Consider the following 16,472-nt stretch of genomic DNA (forward strand, 5'->3'; position numbering starts at 1 on the left):
ATCTTAATATTCATGTTTTGCGTGTTTCAAATATCTCATTTAGAATTTATAATCTCACAAGTATCAACCATATAACTTAACTTTAGACGTCTAAAGAATGGATCTTCAAGTCCATTTTTTTTCATGAACATATGCTATAAGATGTTCAATATTAATTTTAATAATTCATGTGATACTTAACAAAAAAATTCCGAAAAATTCAGATATTGAGATCTTAGTATGAGAAAACAATTTCACAAACTGTTGGTTGTGAGTAGATAATAAACATTTATATCATATTTTAATTGATGCAATAATTAATGTCATAAATAACTCAATTTCTCATTTTTTTTTATTTTCCTTTAGAAACACACAAAATTTATTGGATTGAAGAAACTTCTGGTTCTTCAATACTAGTTTTTCAGTTCATAAACATATTCATGATCTTTTAGTTGAGAAAACAATTTCATAAACTTCTGGTTGTGAGTAGACAACAAACATATGCATGATCTTTTAGTCGATGCAATAGTTAATATCATAAAATATTTATATCGTCTGCATGATTGGTGTATTGATTCACAAATACCACCTTACATATGTTATATAAAAACTCAACTTATAAAATTTTAATTTTCTTTATGAACATACAAAACTTATTTGATTGAAGAAACTTCAGGTTCTTCAATGCTAATTTTTTGCATCATAATACATTCGAGATGACCCAACCGATTTTGCCAACAATACACTTAAGTGTGATTTATAAACTTCTGGTTTACAATAATACATATATGTATTTTAATTATTCTAAATTGTTTGAATCAACCATATTATTATCTAATAAATAAATCTTCATAAACCATACATACATATTTTTATTTGATTTAATTGCTATAAATTAAATATAAATTTATTTCATAATAATATTACTTATATCACACACATTTGTTCAAAAGAACTCTGTGCAATTCAATTTTATTTTATCCTAAAAATTAAATAAATTTCATACAAATATAGAAACCACATTATTACTAATTAAGCGTGATAGTCAATAAGAAATATGTCAAAGTAATCAGGGACGGATCCAGAAGTTTTAATAAGTGGGGTCAAGGTCAATTTTTTTTATACAAAAATTAAAAACACATAATATAAATATTTATAGAAAACATATAAATAATTATGTGTAAAATGATGATAATGTATATCTAAAAAGTTAAATATTACAAAACAAAATATTAATGTATATAGAAAAATTGAAGACAACTTAATATTCAAGAATTATAATTGCTCTCTACGTGTCTTCATATTTTGAAAGTGTTATAAAAAATTTTCATTTTCAACACCATCAAATATATCACTTTCTATGTATGTTACCAAGCAATCATTTAAAAATTCATCCCCCATCCGATTGCACAGTTGATTCTTCACAAAATTCATAGCTGAGAAACTTCTTTCAACTGTTGTTGTAGCCACAGTAAAAAGTAACGCCAACTTCAGAAGTAAATACACCATCGGCTAAGCAATGTGTTTTTTAGTCTCCACCATCATTCTTGAAAGATCACTAATTCCATGTAAATTAGAAAATTTTTCACTAGAACAAACATCCATGATATAATTTTCAAGTTGATTGTCGAGTCCCATGAGCTCTATTGGAGAAAATTCATAGGGATAAAATTGAGCCAACTTAATCAATTTTTCCTTATCAAATGCATAAAATGAATCCCGTGGACTTAAACTTGCTACACAAATAAGAAATTCACTATTCACCTTTGTAAATCTATTATTCAACTCTTGAAGTTGTCTATCAATCACTTGATAAAATACCTCGACTTGAAAGTGATGCAAGTTTGAAACAATTTCAACATTACGCCTTGGTTTTCCATGTAACATGAAGGCATCATCCATATTTATAATGTCAATACTATGCTTCTCACAAAACAATGTCACTTCATCAAGTAAACTAGACCAACCATATTCTCTCATATTTTGCAATCTTTCCTTTGATACTTTAACAAATGTCATAGCATTTACAATATCTTGATCTTTTCTTTGTAGTGCTTGAGACAAATCATTAGTAATTCCCAATATATTTCTCATCAAATGCAATTTAAAAATAAATTCAAAGGATTGCAAAGTATTCAATAATTGACGAGTTTCAACTCGTTGCTCTGCACTAAGGCTATCTTTTAAAATTATATCTAGCACATCATAGACAGAAGGAAACAAAGAAACCAACCTTAGCAATGTACCATAATGTGATGCCCATCTAGTATCTCCAGCTCTTGTTAGTGTAGTTTCTTGATTCAAGCCGCGGCCAGTTAAAATTTCTCCACTCTCTAATGCTTCCATTACTTTAAGAATTTGACTTTCTCTAAGAATATCTCTACGCTTGCATGAAGCTCCAACAACATTAGATAAATTGTTAACTACAAGAAAAAACCAAGCAATATTATCATGCTTTTTAGCAACCGCTACAAGTGCCAATTGGAGTTGGTGAGCAAAACAATGAACATAGAATGCACAATTATTTTCTTTTAAAATCAAACTTTTGAGTCCATTAAACTCCCCTCGCACAATTATTTTCATTTTTTCAATACTTTATCAATCTCTTCATTATTATTACAAAGAAATTGTAGAATCTCAAGAAAATTACCTTTATTCTTTGAATTCATCGATTCATCATCACCGCGAAATGCTAATCCCAACTTTAATAAAAGTCGAATACAATCAACTATTGCAGTTAAATGAATCCGATATTCCCTCTTAATCAAGTCAGATTGTTTGTTGATAGCAACTTCAATATGTTGTTTTTGATTCATTAGTGCATTACATTTTCTCCAAGCTTGATTGTGAGCACTATTAGGACCTCCCACATGGACATTGAGTCTATCTTTCTTTTTCCAATTTGAAAATCCCTCAGTCACAAATGCATCCCAACCTTTGTGTTCTCCTATCTCATATCTCATAAGGTAACAACATAAACAAAACACAGCATCTTTTGATACACTATATTCCAACCAACTACCAAATTCAAGAAACCAATCAGGATTGAACTTACGTAAAGACGTACCAATTTGTCGTTGTGGAAAATTATGCTCCTTTGGTTGAAAAGGCCCTTTTTGTAAATAAGCTCTTCGAATTTCATATCGATCATTTGGATGATAACATGACATTTGATTCCTCTTTCCAGGATCAGCAGGAAGATTATCCAAATCAACATCTAAAAATCTTTTTTTCAAAGATGGCTCTAATGGTTGTGTTGATGTATTTTCCACTTCATTAACTTGTTGAGACTCTAATGTTGATTTTCTTTTGAAATACTTTTCCATTTCTAACACATAAAAATACAACTCTAATTAATTACTTGATTCAAATACAATTACAAGCATAAGCTTAAAATTAAAAACATCATAAAAATTAAGAAAAAAAATATAAAATCATAACACAATAATATAATAGTATATTCAAAGAAAAAAAATGAAGGAAGAAACTTACTTGAATGATTGTCTTTTAGCTACACTTTGATAAAAGATAAAAAAAAAAAGATTTAAAGTTGGAGATTTGTGAAGAAGAAAAATAAAGTAGTTTGTAGAAGAAAGAAGAAGACAAAAAAGAAAATAGAATGGAAGAATTAGTGCTACGGTAGATTTAGTTTAGAAAAAAAACTATTCAACTTCCTATGCCATTTTAATTTGCAATTACTTTTGAAAATAAAAACAATAAAGAAAAATTAAGTGTAAGATTTATGTTTCCTAAAGGATAAAATTTAAAGTAAATGAGTGGTGTGGGGACATTAAGATATTTTATGTGGGGTCAATATATCAATAACTATTATTATTAGTCTTAATGGAAAAAATCAAGTGGGGTTACTCGACCCCAATTAACATTACTTGCATCCGTCCCTGAAAGTAATAAGATTGTATTTTTTAATTCCTATAAGCTATAATTATATAATATAAATTAAAAAAATATATCATTAAAATTATTGCACCAAATGATATTAATTAACCAATATAAAAAATATCTTAAAATATCAAACACATCTTAATATTTGACAAAAGTTTCTTAATTTAGAAATCTAATAGCAGCAATAAAATATATATATAACATTGACTAATTGATACATAAATATATTAAGTGATATATTATACATAACACAATTTATTCTAGTAAAATATTTTAACACCAAATACATAGACAATGCCTCAATCATCAAAGACAAAAAAATTATTATATAGTCAATCCTTTAAGGAAATATATAGATTTATAATCTCAGACATATAACAAATTATATTCTAACAATTTTAAGAAGTTTCTAACACAGTCAAATGTTAGAAAAAAAATTAGAATAATATACATATTTATAAATAATAATTTTAAATAAATATAATCATCTTTCTGAAATGCGTTAAAATTATTAGTTTATAAATGATGATCTAAGAAAAATATAAGCATCATTTCGAGATGCGTTAAAATTATTTGTTATAAACAACGATCTAAAAAAATATAACCATCCTTTTGGGATGCGTTAAAATTATTTATTATAAACAACTATCTAAAAAATATAATCATCCTTTTGGGATTCGTTAAAATTATTTATGTCATTCTTCTCGAATGACAATTATTTTATGAGCATATTACAAATTTTTAGATCAATATATAACAAAAAATATTTATGAAATCCTTCTAGAGTATTCAATATTATTCTTTCAATCTTTCTATTATAGATGCAATCCTTTTGGGATTCGTTAATATTATAGATGCAATCCTTCTGGGGTTCGTTAATATTATAGATGCAATCCTTTTGAGATAGTTAATATTATCCTTCAAAGATGATTTATATAATAAACTCAATATTATCCTTCAGGGATATTTGTTAAGTTCTTCAGGAACTATATAACAAAAATTTTGTTTTGTAATCCTTCAGGGATTATTTGATAATTTAATAAGATATAATATTGAAACTCAATCACAATTTTTTTTCCCAAAGTTCTTCAGAAACTATATCACAAATCTTTTTATTCAATTCTTCATGAACTCATTTTGTAGTTCTTCAGGAACTCAATCACAAATCTTTTATTAATAAAAATAATAATATTTGCATTTTTTTTAGGAATGCTTGATAAGTATTTCAGGAACTATATAAAAACTGAATATTATCCTTCAGGGATATTTGATAAGTTCTTTAGAAACTATATAAAACCTTATTATTATCCTTCATGAATATTTGATAAGTTCTTCAGGAACTATATAAAGAATTTGTTTTGCTATTCTTCAGGGATGCTTAATAAGTTCTTCAGGAACTATATTAATAATTTGTTTTGCTATCCTTTAGGGATGCTTTAACATTATTCATGCAAACTATCAGAGATGCATGAAAATCATCACCGATTTTCTTTTTCATTTTCTAATCAATATATTTATAAATAACACATAGAAAATATATAAAATATGAAAGAAAAATAAAGTAAATAATAGCACCTCTTAAGTCTCAGAGCTTCGTGATGATAACATGTTATGAAATAAGAAGATAAAAGAGAAGAGAGATGGGAGCAATTCTGTATTATTTTATCGGTGTATATTTTACAATGAGGTTGGTCCTATTTATAGGACAACATACAAACAATGTACTCCCTCCGTTCCTTTTTAAGTGTCGTTTTAGAAGAATTTTTTTGTTCCTATTTAAGTGTCGTTTTATAATTTAATGTTATAATTTGTCAATTATACCCTTATTTCTCAATAACTTCACCTCACATTTTTCAATTAATTATTGGAAAAAGAGAGTGTATGAATGAATTTATTTGGAAAGAGAAAAATAAATAAGGGTATGATAGGAAAAGTAACTCTAACAATCCACTATCTTGGTTGAAGAGCTTTTTGCTAAAATGACACTTAAAAAGGAACGGAGGGAGTAATAAATACATAATATTATAAATAAGGAATAAGATGCTTGGGAGACAATCATCCAATTATTCATAACAAATATTAATTTATTATACTCAGACTTTTCAACTTTTAAAAAACCAGTCTTCTCTTTTTTATTTTGATTTTTTTTTGTGAAGAAAACCTTTTACATTCCTTACAAATCATATTGGTCATTTCATATGTAAGCTTCTTCTTTACTCCATACCTCACTTCAACCATTCCATCATACATTCAACAATTTTCTTTGTCCAACGAGTGCCTTCTTTTCTACTCTCAATTGTTCGCCCTTCATCATAACTCACAATCACAACATCTTTCATTTTTTTGTTAAAAATGAGATGTAAGAATATTATGTTTTGGTGAAAAATGAAGGAAATTAATGTGATAAAATTTTGTTGTTAAAATAAGAGAGATTTGAATGGATGTTATGTGATAATAATTTAACGTGTCTTTAAAATAAGTTGAAATATATTTTTTTCAAAAAAATAATTAAAAAAATTGTTATCCATGGATATATGTAAATATCCACGAATACCTTAAAACTCGTGGATTATTCGTTTAGTAGATACCCGCACAGAATTAGGGTGGACATTGGTATCGTATTTATCCAACAGGACATACACATATATCATACTATCAGTCTCTATGGGTATCCATCTACATCATTTTGTCATGAGTAATTAGTCTTTTATTTAAGTTGGAGTGAGTATTTTTTTATGAGGCGATAATTTTATTATTAAAGTAATATCAATAACGATTGTCATTTTTTTATGAGGCGAGAATGTGTATTCAGATGAATTTTTTTGTCAAAGAGAAAATAAACCAAAAGGAAACAAGACAAATCTGCTCCAAGCAAATACATGGCTAGCACCATATGTCGCCCAGGGTTGATCATTCAAATGGGAATATCACATTCTCTAGAATAATACGAGAATAATGGTTTCCATATCCCACACTCTTGAGAGAAGAATACGATAACCACTATATGGGTCCTAAGATTCAGACCCAAGAGATTCCTATAAATATCTCTTCCATAGGGTTGAGAACGAGAGGTAGTTTATTCTACTAAAACTCACAAATATAGAGCTTCTCACCAATCTGCATGAGTTTTCTCTAACACCATCAACAACCCTAAAACATCACATACATCCCTCAGAGAATACATTCCTAAATGTTAAGGTGCATAAAACTACACGGATAGCTCAACAATATCATTTATCAACCACGTAGATCATTCACAAAAATATTGAATCACAATTGTGGTTATATATGTAATGCATTCATCTCATCTACTCTAATGCATGTTGTACCAAGGTTTTTGGATGTCAGAGTTATGTTACTGATTAATATCGTCACTAGTACCCTATCAGAACCAGGACTTATCACAAGTCTCCTCTCTGAGCCTGGACGCAACATTGGACCGAAGTCCCAGACTCATCATTGGTCACCTCTTTGAACCAGAAATCATCACTGGACCAAAGTCCATACACCTATATCCAAAATACATGATGCATGAATTCGATAAACAATACAAATGCAACAATCGTCTCAACCTCTAACTTTAACACTTGTTTCAGTCTAAACCTAAGACTTGTCATTATACCGAAGTCCCAGATTCATCACTGATCCACTCTCTGAACTAGTAACTCATAATTGAACCAAAGTTCACAAATCACCAATATAAGGCCACAACAGTGGTTCCTCTATGAACCACACATCTCAACATAACTAAAAAATTTCATTATAAATCAGCATAATAGTCAAATATATAATTTCTCAACAACGCATATCAATAGGGTAAAAAGAACACCAACAACCATCAACACTCAACAAGGTTTACTCGAAACTCAACAAAGCTCACAATTAACTCTTCCACTTTTTATTCAAAAATAAAGAGTCTCAAGGAGTACTTTAACCTTAACTCATTTACTCTTCAACTCAACTCTGAACATATCAAATAACTCAAGAACTTAACTCATTTAATTCACACAACTCTAAAACATCAGTTAACTCAATAATCAACCCTCTTGATTCAACTCGACTCTAAAATATATCAAACATAACTCTAACACATCAAAAAACTCAAATTAGATTTATTTATAAATATATTCAATTCCTTAAATTTCTAAAGGGTTTTCCCTAAACTCTAGACTTAACACTAAAGTTATCTCACTCCATAATAGCACAAAAAATTATAGACTTATGATAAAATTATGACACTCTCAACTTTAAAATTTATTTAAACTCTCTTTTAAACGCAATTGACTGCATCTCGATCGGAGTTACGAAACTCCAGTTCTATTTGTTTCAATTCAACCATATCACAATATTTCATGCATAAACTCTAATATAGAATGTCTAGCTTCACATTAGCACCAAAAATTATAGACTTATGATAAAATTATGAAACCATCTAGTTTAAAATTTCTTTAATCCTCTTTCAAATGCAATTGACCGCATCTCGATCAGAGCTACAAATCTCTAGTTAGTGTGAAACAATATGACTCACGCAGGACTGAAATTTGACTACGCCTCTGGTATAAAAAACAGAGAAATTCCACTGTTGTAGCGTTCCTAGATCCAATTTCCCTACTTCAAAATAAAAAAAATTGTGTTAGCTTTCTAACGCAACTGATGACACCTCAAACGGACTTACGAAACTCATATTTTATTAATTCATAACGTATACTCTTGCCTTATCATTAGACATCAACATAACTTATTAATTCTTAACTTTATACTCTTGCCTTATCATCAAGCATTAATACATTATTAAAATCTCAATCAACAAGGAATATATAAAATCAAATCATATTAACTGCCTTAAAAAGGTTTTGCACATACCTTATTTGGCTTGAAACATTATCAATGAAAAAGAAAAAGGAAGAGGGGAAGAGGGTAAATAACTCTCGCTATTTATCGGTTTAAAACATTCATACATGAATAGTTCCCCCCTCACCTCGAATTTGCAGCAAGGTTGAAGCTATGGCTCTAGAGTTTTCTCTCCGCTCCTTCTAAAAACTCCTTCTAAATTTTCTCTCTATCGCCTCTTTTCCACCTAAAACACGTACTGTCTTAATTCTCTTAACTCTCATATTTAAAACAAAAACCTAATTTTCTTTTTATTTTAATTAATTCTTAAAACACCTCTCAATTTTCTAAAACTCTCCCTAATTTCTTTAAAATCTTTTTTATTGCCCCAGAACTCATATTCTCATATTTTCTCTATTAATTAATTAAATAAATAAATAATATAATTAAACTTTAATTTTAATATTAGCTATTATTCCTCACTTCTACCTTAATTTAAATATAATAAAACTATATCAAAAACTCAATAACTTAAATAAAATAATTAAATGAGTCCTGCTACTAGAGATTGAAAGGCTTTCCTTAACGGCCGTGATTAGTGTGAGAAAGCTCATACCCTAGTTTCAAGGGAACCCTGTTCTAGTGAAAGCCAACTACCAAGCCAAGTATGAATCCTTCATAGTGAACATAGTGCTTGTCCTTGAGATGTACGCTTCAAGCCTCAAAGCTAGAAGAGAATCATAGTTGGTGGTAGTCACATTGGTGAGCGAGCACTGAATCACAAATTGCTTAGGGTGGGGTGTAATTCCCTAGGTAGAAGAGGGTTGCGAGTTGTCACATGTTACACCCGAGGCCAAAGAGGGCGATGAATGGTCGTTAAATTCACATCGAAAATGACAGAGATCTTGAGGTTGTGCAGGGAACAGACTGCATGGTTAGAGGAATGCTTATAAGGATTGATCGGCACTACTTATACCAATAAGATGCATCTTATTTTTGGTAGACAAACAAATAAGAACTCCACAGTTAATGAGGTTTGACTTGGAGTAGTATTAGGATGGGTGACCTTCTGGGAAGTTTCCCGGAAAGCGTGTGAGTGAGTAAAAAGCATTTTGAAAAGACCCATGTTGGTTTGTAGAGTCACTCAGTAATCCTAAAAGTAGTCTCAGGAATTACAAACGGTATTAAAGCATACTTCTCCCAGTAAGATATGGTTTGGGGATAAACCAAGAAAAAGATGGTGGCCATGTAACACCCGAGGCCGAAGAGGGAGGTTAGTAGTCACATGTAACAACCGAGGCCTAAGAGGGCAAGAAGTGCTCTCCAAATTCACATAGAAATAAGAGGGGTCCTGAGGCTGTGCAGGTATGTGACTGCATGGTTGAAAGAAGGCTTATATGGATTGATATGTACTACCTATACCAACAAGATGTGTCTTCTTTTTGAAAGCCTAACAAATAAGAACTCCATAGTTAAGATGACTTGACTTGGAGTAGTATTTGGATGGGTGACCATCTGGGAAGTTTCCAGGAAAGCGAGTGAGTGAGGAAAAAGCATGTTTAAAAGATCTGTGTTGGTTTGTGGAGTCAGTCAATAATCTTGAAAAAAGTATGGGGCATTATACGGTGTACTTTTGGCCCACTTTGATGAAGGATGTTGCATAATTCGTAAGAAAATGTGATAAATGTCAAAAGCACGCTAACTGACATCATGCGCCAACCAAGATCCTTCACTTTGTCACGTTGCCATAACCATTTTACCAATGAGGCATGGACATCCTACACTCACATGGATGTACTCTTAATTCAATATAGAAAATAATGAGGCGGGGCTTAGATGTGCCTCTGATACGATCGAAGAAACTTGTGATGTCTTCCATATGATAGAATTCTTTGCCAAATAAAGAGCATCCAAGAGGTACAACTCCCAAGTGGTCCTAGGGGGAATGTAGGAAGGTGATCTCATGCTCAGGAAAGTTGCCATGCTATCTCGCTTGGGAAAATTACAACCTAACTAGGAGGGTCCATACAACATATATGGAAAATTATCTCAGGGAGCTTACACACTTTAGGGTCTATATGGACGGCTCGTCCCTAGAACATGGAGCTCAGTTAATTTGAGATAATATTACAGATAGCCATTTATTATTTTCTATTGCAATAAAATGATAGGCATTTAGTTTGCCAACGTACGAATTTTCGTAAATTTTTATATTGTAATTTGAGATACTATTACAATTAACCATTTATTATTTTCTATTGTAATTCCTAACAAAATGAATCCTAGGAAAATATTTTAAAGAAAAGATTCCCTCGTCTCGTGTGTTCATCTTCTCTAGCTTGATACTTGGAGAATCTCCATATTTCTTTTCCAAATTATCCCACATTTCCTTGGCGGTTTTTCAAAGACAAAATATCAAGAAGATTGTTTATTATCTAAAATCATTGTTATGAAATGTTTGAAATCTATCTTTGGTCAAAGAGAAAAAGGTTTTTCCACTTCTTCAGCATTTACTTGATGAATAGGGTGAGCTGGACCATTGATTAAGTTTATATATATATTACCAATGATCAGAAAGGATGTGGCCGACAACACATCGTAGGCTTGGTGGTCCAACGGAGGAGCGGGTGTACCTGCAGACACTGATGCTAAAGTAAGTATCAACGTAGAGGTACTGAGTAAGGTTTAGAATAGAATACCTGACTCTCCTGTAGAAGAGGGTATTTATAGTGAGCCCCCAGTGTTGGGCCAATGGTCTCCATTATGGGTTGAATATTCAGGCTCATAATGAATAACTTCCAGGATTCCCGTGAAAATGGGGGATGAGCAGTATGAGAGGAAAAAAAATTTCGCTAGTCGCGCGAAACATGGGGAGGTAGTGGATGATGTGCTCCTCGGGTGAGGAGCACGCGAGGAACGTGTTCTCCACTAGCCCTAGCAAATTAAACCAATGTTTTAGGCCCTCCTCGACGAGGACCTGGATTGGGCCGTGTCTGACGGTATCCACAGGCCTAGTCCATATATATATATATATATATATATATATATATATATATATATATATATATATAAATTCAAAGGGTGGTGGTAAGTTTCGAAAAATAGTCTTTGTGTTTGAAGTCATCTTCCTCCAGATACGATTATTCCTTTAAACAAGAGTTAGGCTCTAATGCCACATGTTGGGCTTAAGCCTTCACACACAAGAGGGAGATTGAATTGCGTGGTTATGAAAAACATAGGTTTTGAAAACTTTTGGCAATGTAATCAAAGATTGAAAAATATTTTCTAAGTCTAAGCAGCGAAAATTAAAAAGGGTAAGGAAGAAGAAAGACACCAAGAATTATAGAGGTTTAGTCAAAAACAAAAAGGACATATTCCTCTCCCAAGACTTGCTCTTGAGAGTTTCCAATAATACTTGAGAACTTTTAGTAGGAAAGACTCACAAACCCCTTTATACAAGGAAATGGTGGTTCTCCTACAACCATATTAATACCAGACGATAGATATGGGCATTTGCGTCTTTTCTAATATGAGATTGAAGTGGCCAAGCTTCCTTCCCAATGATAGATTGAAGCAGCTAGTCTTCTCTCCACAAACATGGACCTTGTAGCGTTAATCTTCAAGTTCCAAAATATATCTAAGCTAAATTGGTTTAACAGGATTACCAAGTAACCTCTTGAGATTTTAACTGGGTTGATCTCAAAACCTATCATGGTTTTAAACGGGCTAACCATATATATATATATATATATATATATATATATATATATATATATATATATATAAAAAAACTAGTAAGAACTGATTACACAATCCCCAACCATAAGATTTTAACGGGTTTAACTTCGAGCCACATATATGATCCCTAAATAGACAGTATTCATCCAAGTTGCATGAACAACATCCTTGGTGAACTTATACAATGCTACCCTTTCAGAATTATAATAAATATGTCACTCACAAATGGAACTTTCCTCACAAAAGTATTTGGCTATAAAAAATAGTATGAGAAATTGAAAAATAAAAATTAGAGAGATAAGGTGAGAGATAGTGTGAGTGTCAATACACAAAATGAGTTATGGACAGATTTCAAACTAGAAATGAGACCTTTATTTATAGGCTTGCGATTCCCCCAAAAAATAGCATTTGAGCAAAAATAGGCATTTCTAATTGATTAAATATTGAAAATATAGTTGTTGCTAGTCATTTAAAAGGAAAAAAGATATTGCTAGTCGTTGTACATCATTAAGGCACTTTTTGAATAGCTTGGGGCTTAACTACTCCATTGGCATTAAGGTATAATAGATTAGATTAGTCAAACATTTCCCTTTAACTATTTCCACAGCTTCAAAGTCATCTGGCTCAACTTTAAGGACACTTGAAAAATATTTTCTCTTGATTAATGTATTTGAAAAAGTTTTTTAGTGTGTTGTGCTTATAGTCCTATACTTCTATAAATAAAATAATATTTTCTTTTATAACAGGTCACTCACTTACTAATATAAGAGTTTAACTTTTTCTACAAGCTTTTTTTCAAATATCATCTTCTGTGTTGATACTGCTTGAAGATCTCTTGAGGCTTTAGATGATTTTCTCTTGGTTTGCCTTCTTCTTTGAATAGTCAAGTTCATCAAACCTTTACATTTATGGTTTGCATCTTTAACCTCTTAAGTGCATGTTGACTTATCCTTTGTTGTATTCTTACCATGATGAAGTCTTCTTAATGTTTTACTTTATAGTTTTCATCATTAAAATAAAACATAAAACCTATAAAACAAAGTTCCATATTTTCTAGTGCATTTAAATCTCATCCACGCCTATGATTCTATGAAGTTTCGTCTTCTTGAAAATTAAGCAAGCATAAAATTAACAGTATCTTCTTTTAAACGTACAACCATACTTGGACCTATATGGAACAACTTTCTCTGCTCGCATAACTTCATGATGAATAAAATTCAAATCCGCTCAAGATATATTATCCTAACTAGTTATGTTAGTTCCATGGTTTTAGGGTTGGCAACAATTTTGCTAAAATATGATTCTTGACAGATGTTGAGCAAGATGTCGTAACATCTTGTTTATACTGATACAATAGAGTTTGAGCTTATATTAAAAACATATGTTCTAACAGATGTCATGACATTATGAACTAGAACATCAGTACAGACTGTTTTTAATCTTGAGAGATTTGATTTGATTTTGTGATATTTCTTTTATATATCTCGATAAATGTTCTCAAGTCAGAATTAAAGTTTCTAAATTTGGTTGATTGAATAATTTAGGAAACTTGAAGATTTATTTCTAGATTCAAAAAGATGCCTCTGCAGATTTGGGTGTAGTCCTTAGCGTGTGGATTAAGAAATAATAATGGCAAAGGTTTAGAAGCCCATGGACTGCTAAAGACTATTTAAAGAGAACCCTAATATAATGTAAAATGTACTTTTGACAATTGTAAATTAGGGGACTCATAGGTTTGCAGTTTTGACAGTGTCTTGCGTGTGTGCAAGTCACCGAAGTATCTTTTGATACAGTGAGACTGTCTATTACTTGACTGTTAGTCAAGTTTTTTGTTGTCACTCTTTAACCTTTTGAGCATAGAGATGAGTATTGTTCTTGATTGAAGCTTTTAATCAAGATCAATTATTGTTCTTAGTTAACGCCGTGAACCAAGACTAAGAAATTTGTATTGGAAGAGTGATCTTCTTTTATCACTATGTTGTGATTGGTTTTGTCATTGGAATTGTGACTTGTTTCGAAACAGTAGAATGATAGCATTCTGGAATTCATTGGATAGCCGAATCTTGAAGTTTGTAAAGATTATATCTCTGAAGGTGCAATCAGTGGATCTGATGAGCACTATTCAGTCTGATCATCAAAAGGGGTGTGACCAACGATACTTGGGATTTTCTCATGTCCACTCATAAAGGCACATCCAAGTTTTTTGGGAGAAAAAGAACATGGCCTTTATCTCCAACTTTGCAGGAGGTTGTTAACAAATCTCCGATGAAGGGTTATTTTCAATGCTATTATGCATTGTTATCAGGTTTTGGGTAAATAGATGATCAAGGCCAGATGTCAAGAACATATGCTTTTAACAACAGCAAGATCCTTGATGATCAAGTAAAGCTAGATCTAAAAATATGTGAAGGCTTTGGACTTGCTTTAGCAGGATTCTCTTCCTTCCTCAAGAATCAACTAAAGGGGCCTTCTATCTCCAAACTTGTTCAGGAATGTGTTCCTGATTTTTGTAACTATTTCTCAACTACAAGCTGTGAAGAAAGATTGTTTGTATACTGTCTTTAACCTGCAGGATGGGGTAACCTCTTTGAACTCCAAACTTGAAATTATGATCAAGTTTTTGCCAATTATGAACAATTGGTTCCAATATGTTGAGAAATTCTGCAAGGTCAGAAGATGACTGGAAACCAAAAATGGATACAACTTGATTTTCAAAGCTTTAACAAGCAAATAAAATCTATAGTGATATAAATCTGTCTCTATTCAAGATAGAGTTGAGTCAATGATGTCAAACAACAAGTCTCAACATCATTCAAGACATCAGTTTTCTCAAGCTAGTGATAAGGGCGTAAAATGAAAATGTCACTTCTGTGGGAAAGGATGAGCATATCAGGCCACCTTATTCTCAAGATATATGTTTATCCCAAAGGTTGACCAAACAAGGGAAAAAACTCAATGAAGGTGTTTCCCTTAGTTTTTTTTAAAGAAGACTGGTATATCTTCTTTGAAACTAGTTTTTCCAAACACATGACTAAAGTGAGAGAGTCATGATGATCCTTAAAAGATTATCTAGTCTTGATAAGGTTCTACTTGCTGAAAGAACTAATGACTAGTATGATAATCATAAGCCAATTGTGTGGCTAATATATGAAGACAAGGTTTATTATCTGGTCAATAATAAGATGAATAAAGACTGGTAAAGGAGCTGAGTCTAAAAACAGTTAGTATTTGTGTGGTTCCTCAAGAATCCACTAGCTCATCTACATGCTTACTGATCAGAAGCAAGATGAAGCCTAGAGATCATACCAAAAGTGGTAACATCAGACTGTTGACAAAGTTCTAAGAACTTCTATCATGGGACCAATAAGGTCAATACAAGATGGAAGACTTTCCCTAAGGCTGTTGATGATTTTTCTAAAAAGAATATCCTAATTAATCCATAACAAAGAAAAATCAAAGATCTTCATGATCCCCTTCAAGATACTAGAAGGATGCACTCTGCTAATAGCATAATTTTTTTTGAAGACTCTAGAACCTAATTCAATGGTACAACCATGGAGAAAGGGCTTGATGTCTAAACATATGTTGGAACATCATCTAAGCATACTGGCACTCAAAAAGTGAGACTGATTCTAAAGAGCCTGCAGGCACTAAATCATATATCTTCCAAGTCATCAATGTTTTCTCCAGAGCTTAGCTTATTTATGTAAGAGAATTATTTGGAGCTTGTATCACCTCTGTTTCAAATATAAAATATTTAATTATGGTGATTTTAGGAGTTAAGTTATGGGCCAAGTCTGATAATTTGTTTCCTTTTAGAAACAAATTTTGTCCCTTGGATCAACAATGAGCTAATCTTGTTCTTCAACAAGAACTATGCTAGGAGAGTTTTACTCTTAATCGTTTTGGATACTAGAGGGATACAATGTCCAAACGAATGTCATGACGTTGTATTGTGGAAAATGGTTTAAATCCAAACATTTAAGGATGTTAGTGTGCTTAGCTGATCAAAAGGCATTTTA

At 31.4% G+C, this 16,472-nt stretch overlaps 1 pseudogene; it reads right to left on the bottom strand.

Moving 5' to 3' along the window:
* Positions 1 to 1,293: 1,293 nt before the first annotated feature.
* LOC131604436 (uncharacterized) lies at positions 1,294 to 2,562 on the bottom strand (annotated as a pseudogene).
* Positions 2,563 to 16,472: the final 13,910 nt, after the last annotated feature.

This window comes from Vicia villosa, linkage group LG5, assembly GCF_029867415.1.
Source record: "Vicia villosa cultivar HV-30 ecotype Madison, WI linkage group LG5, Vvil1.0, whole genome shotgun sequence".
In the NCBI taxonomy this organism is placed as follows: Eukaryota; Viridiplantae; Streptophyta; class Magnoliopsida; order Fabales; family Fabaceae; genus Vicia; species Vicia villosa.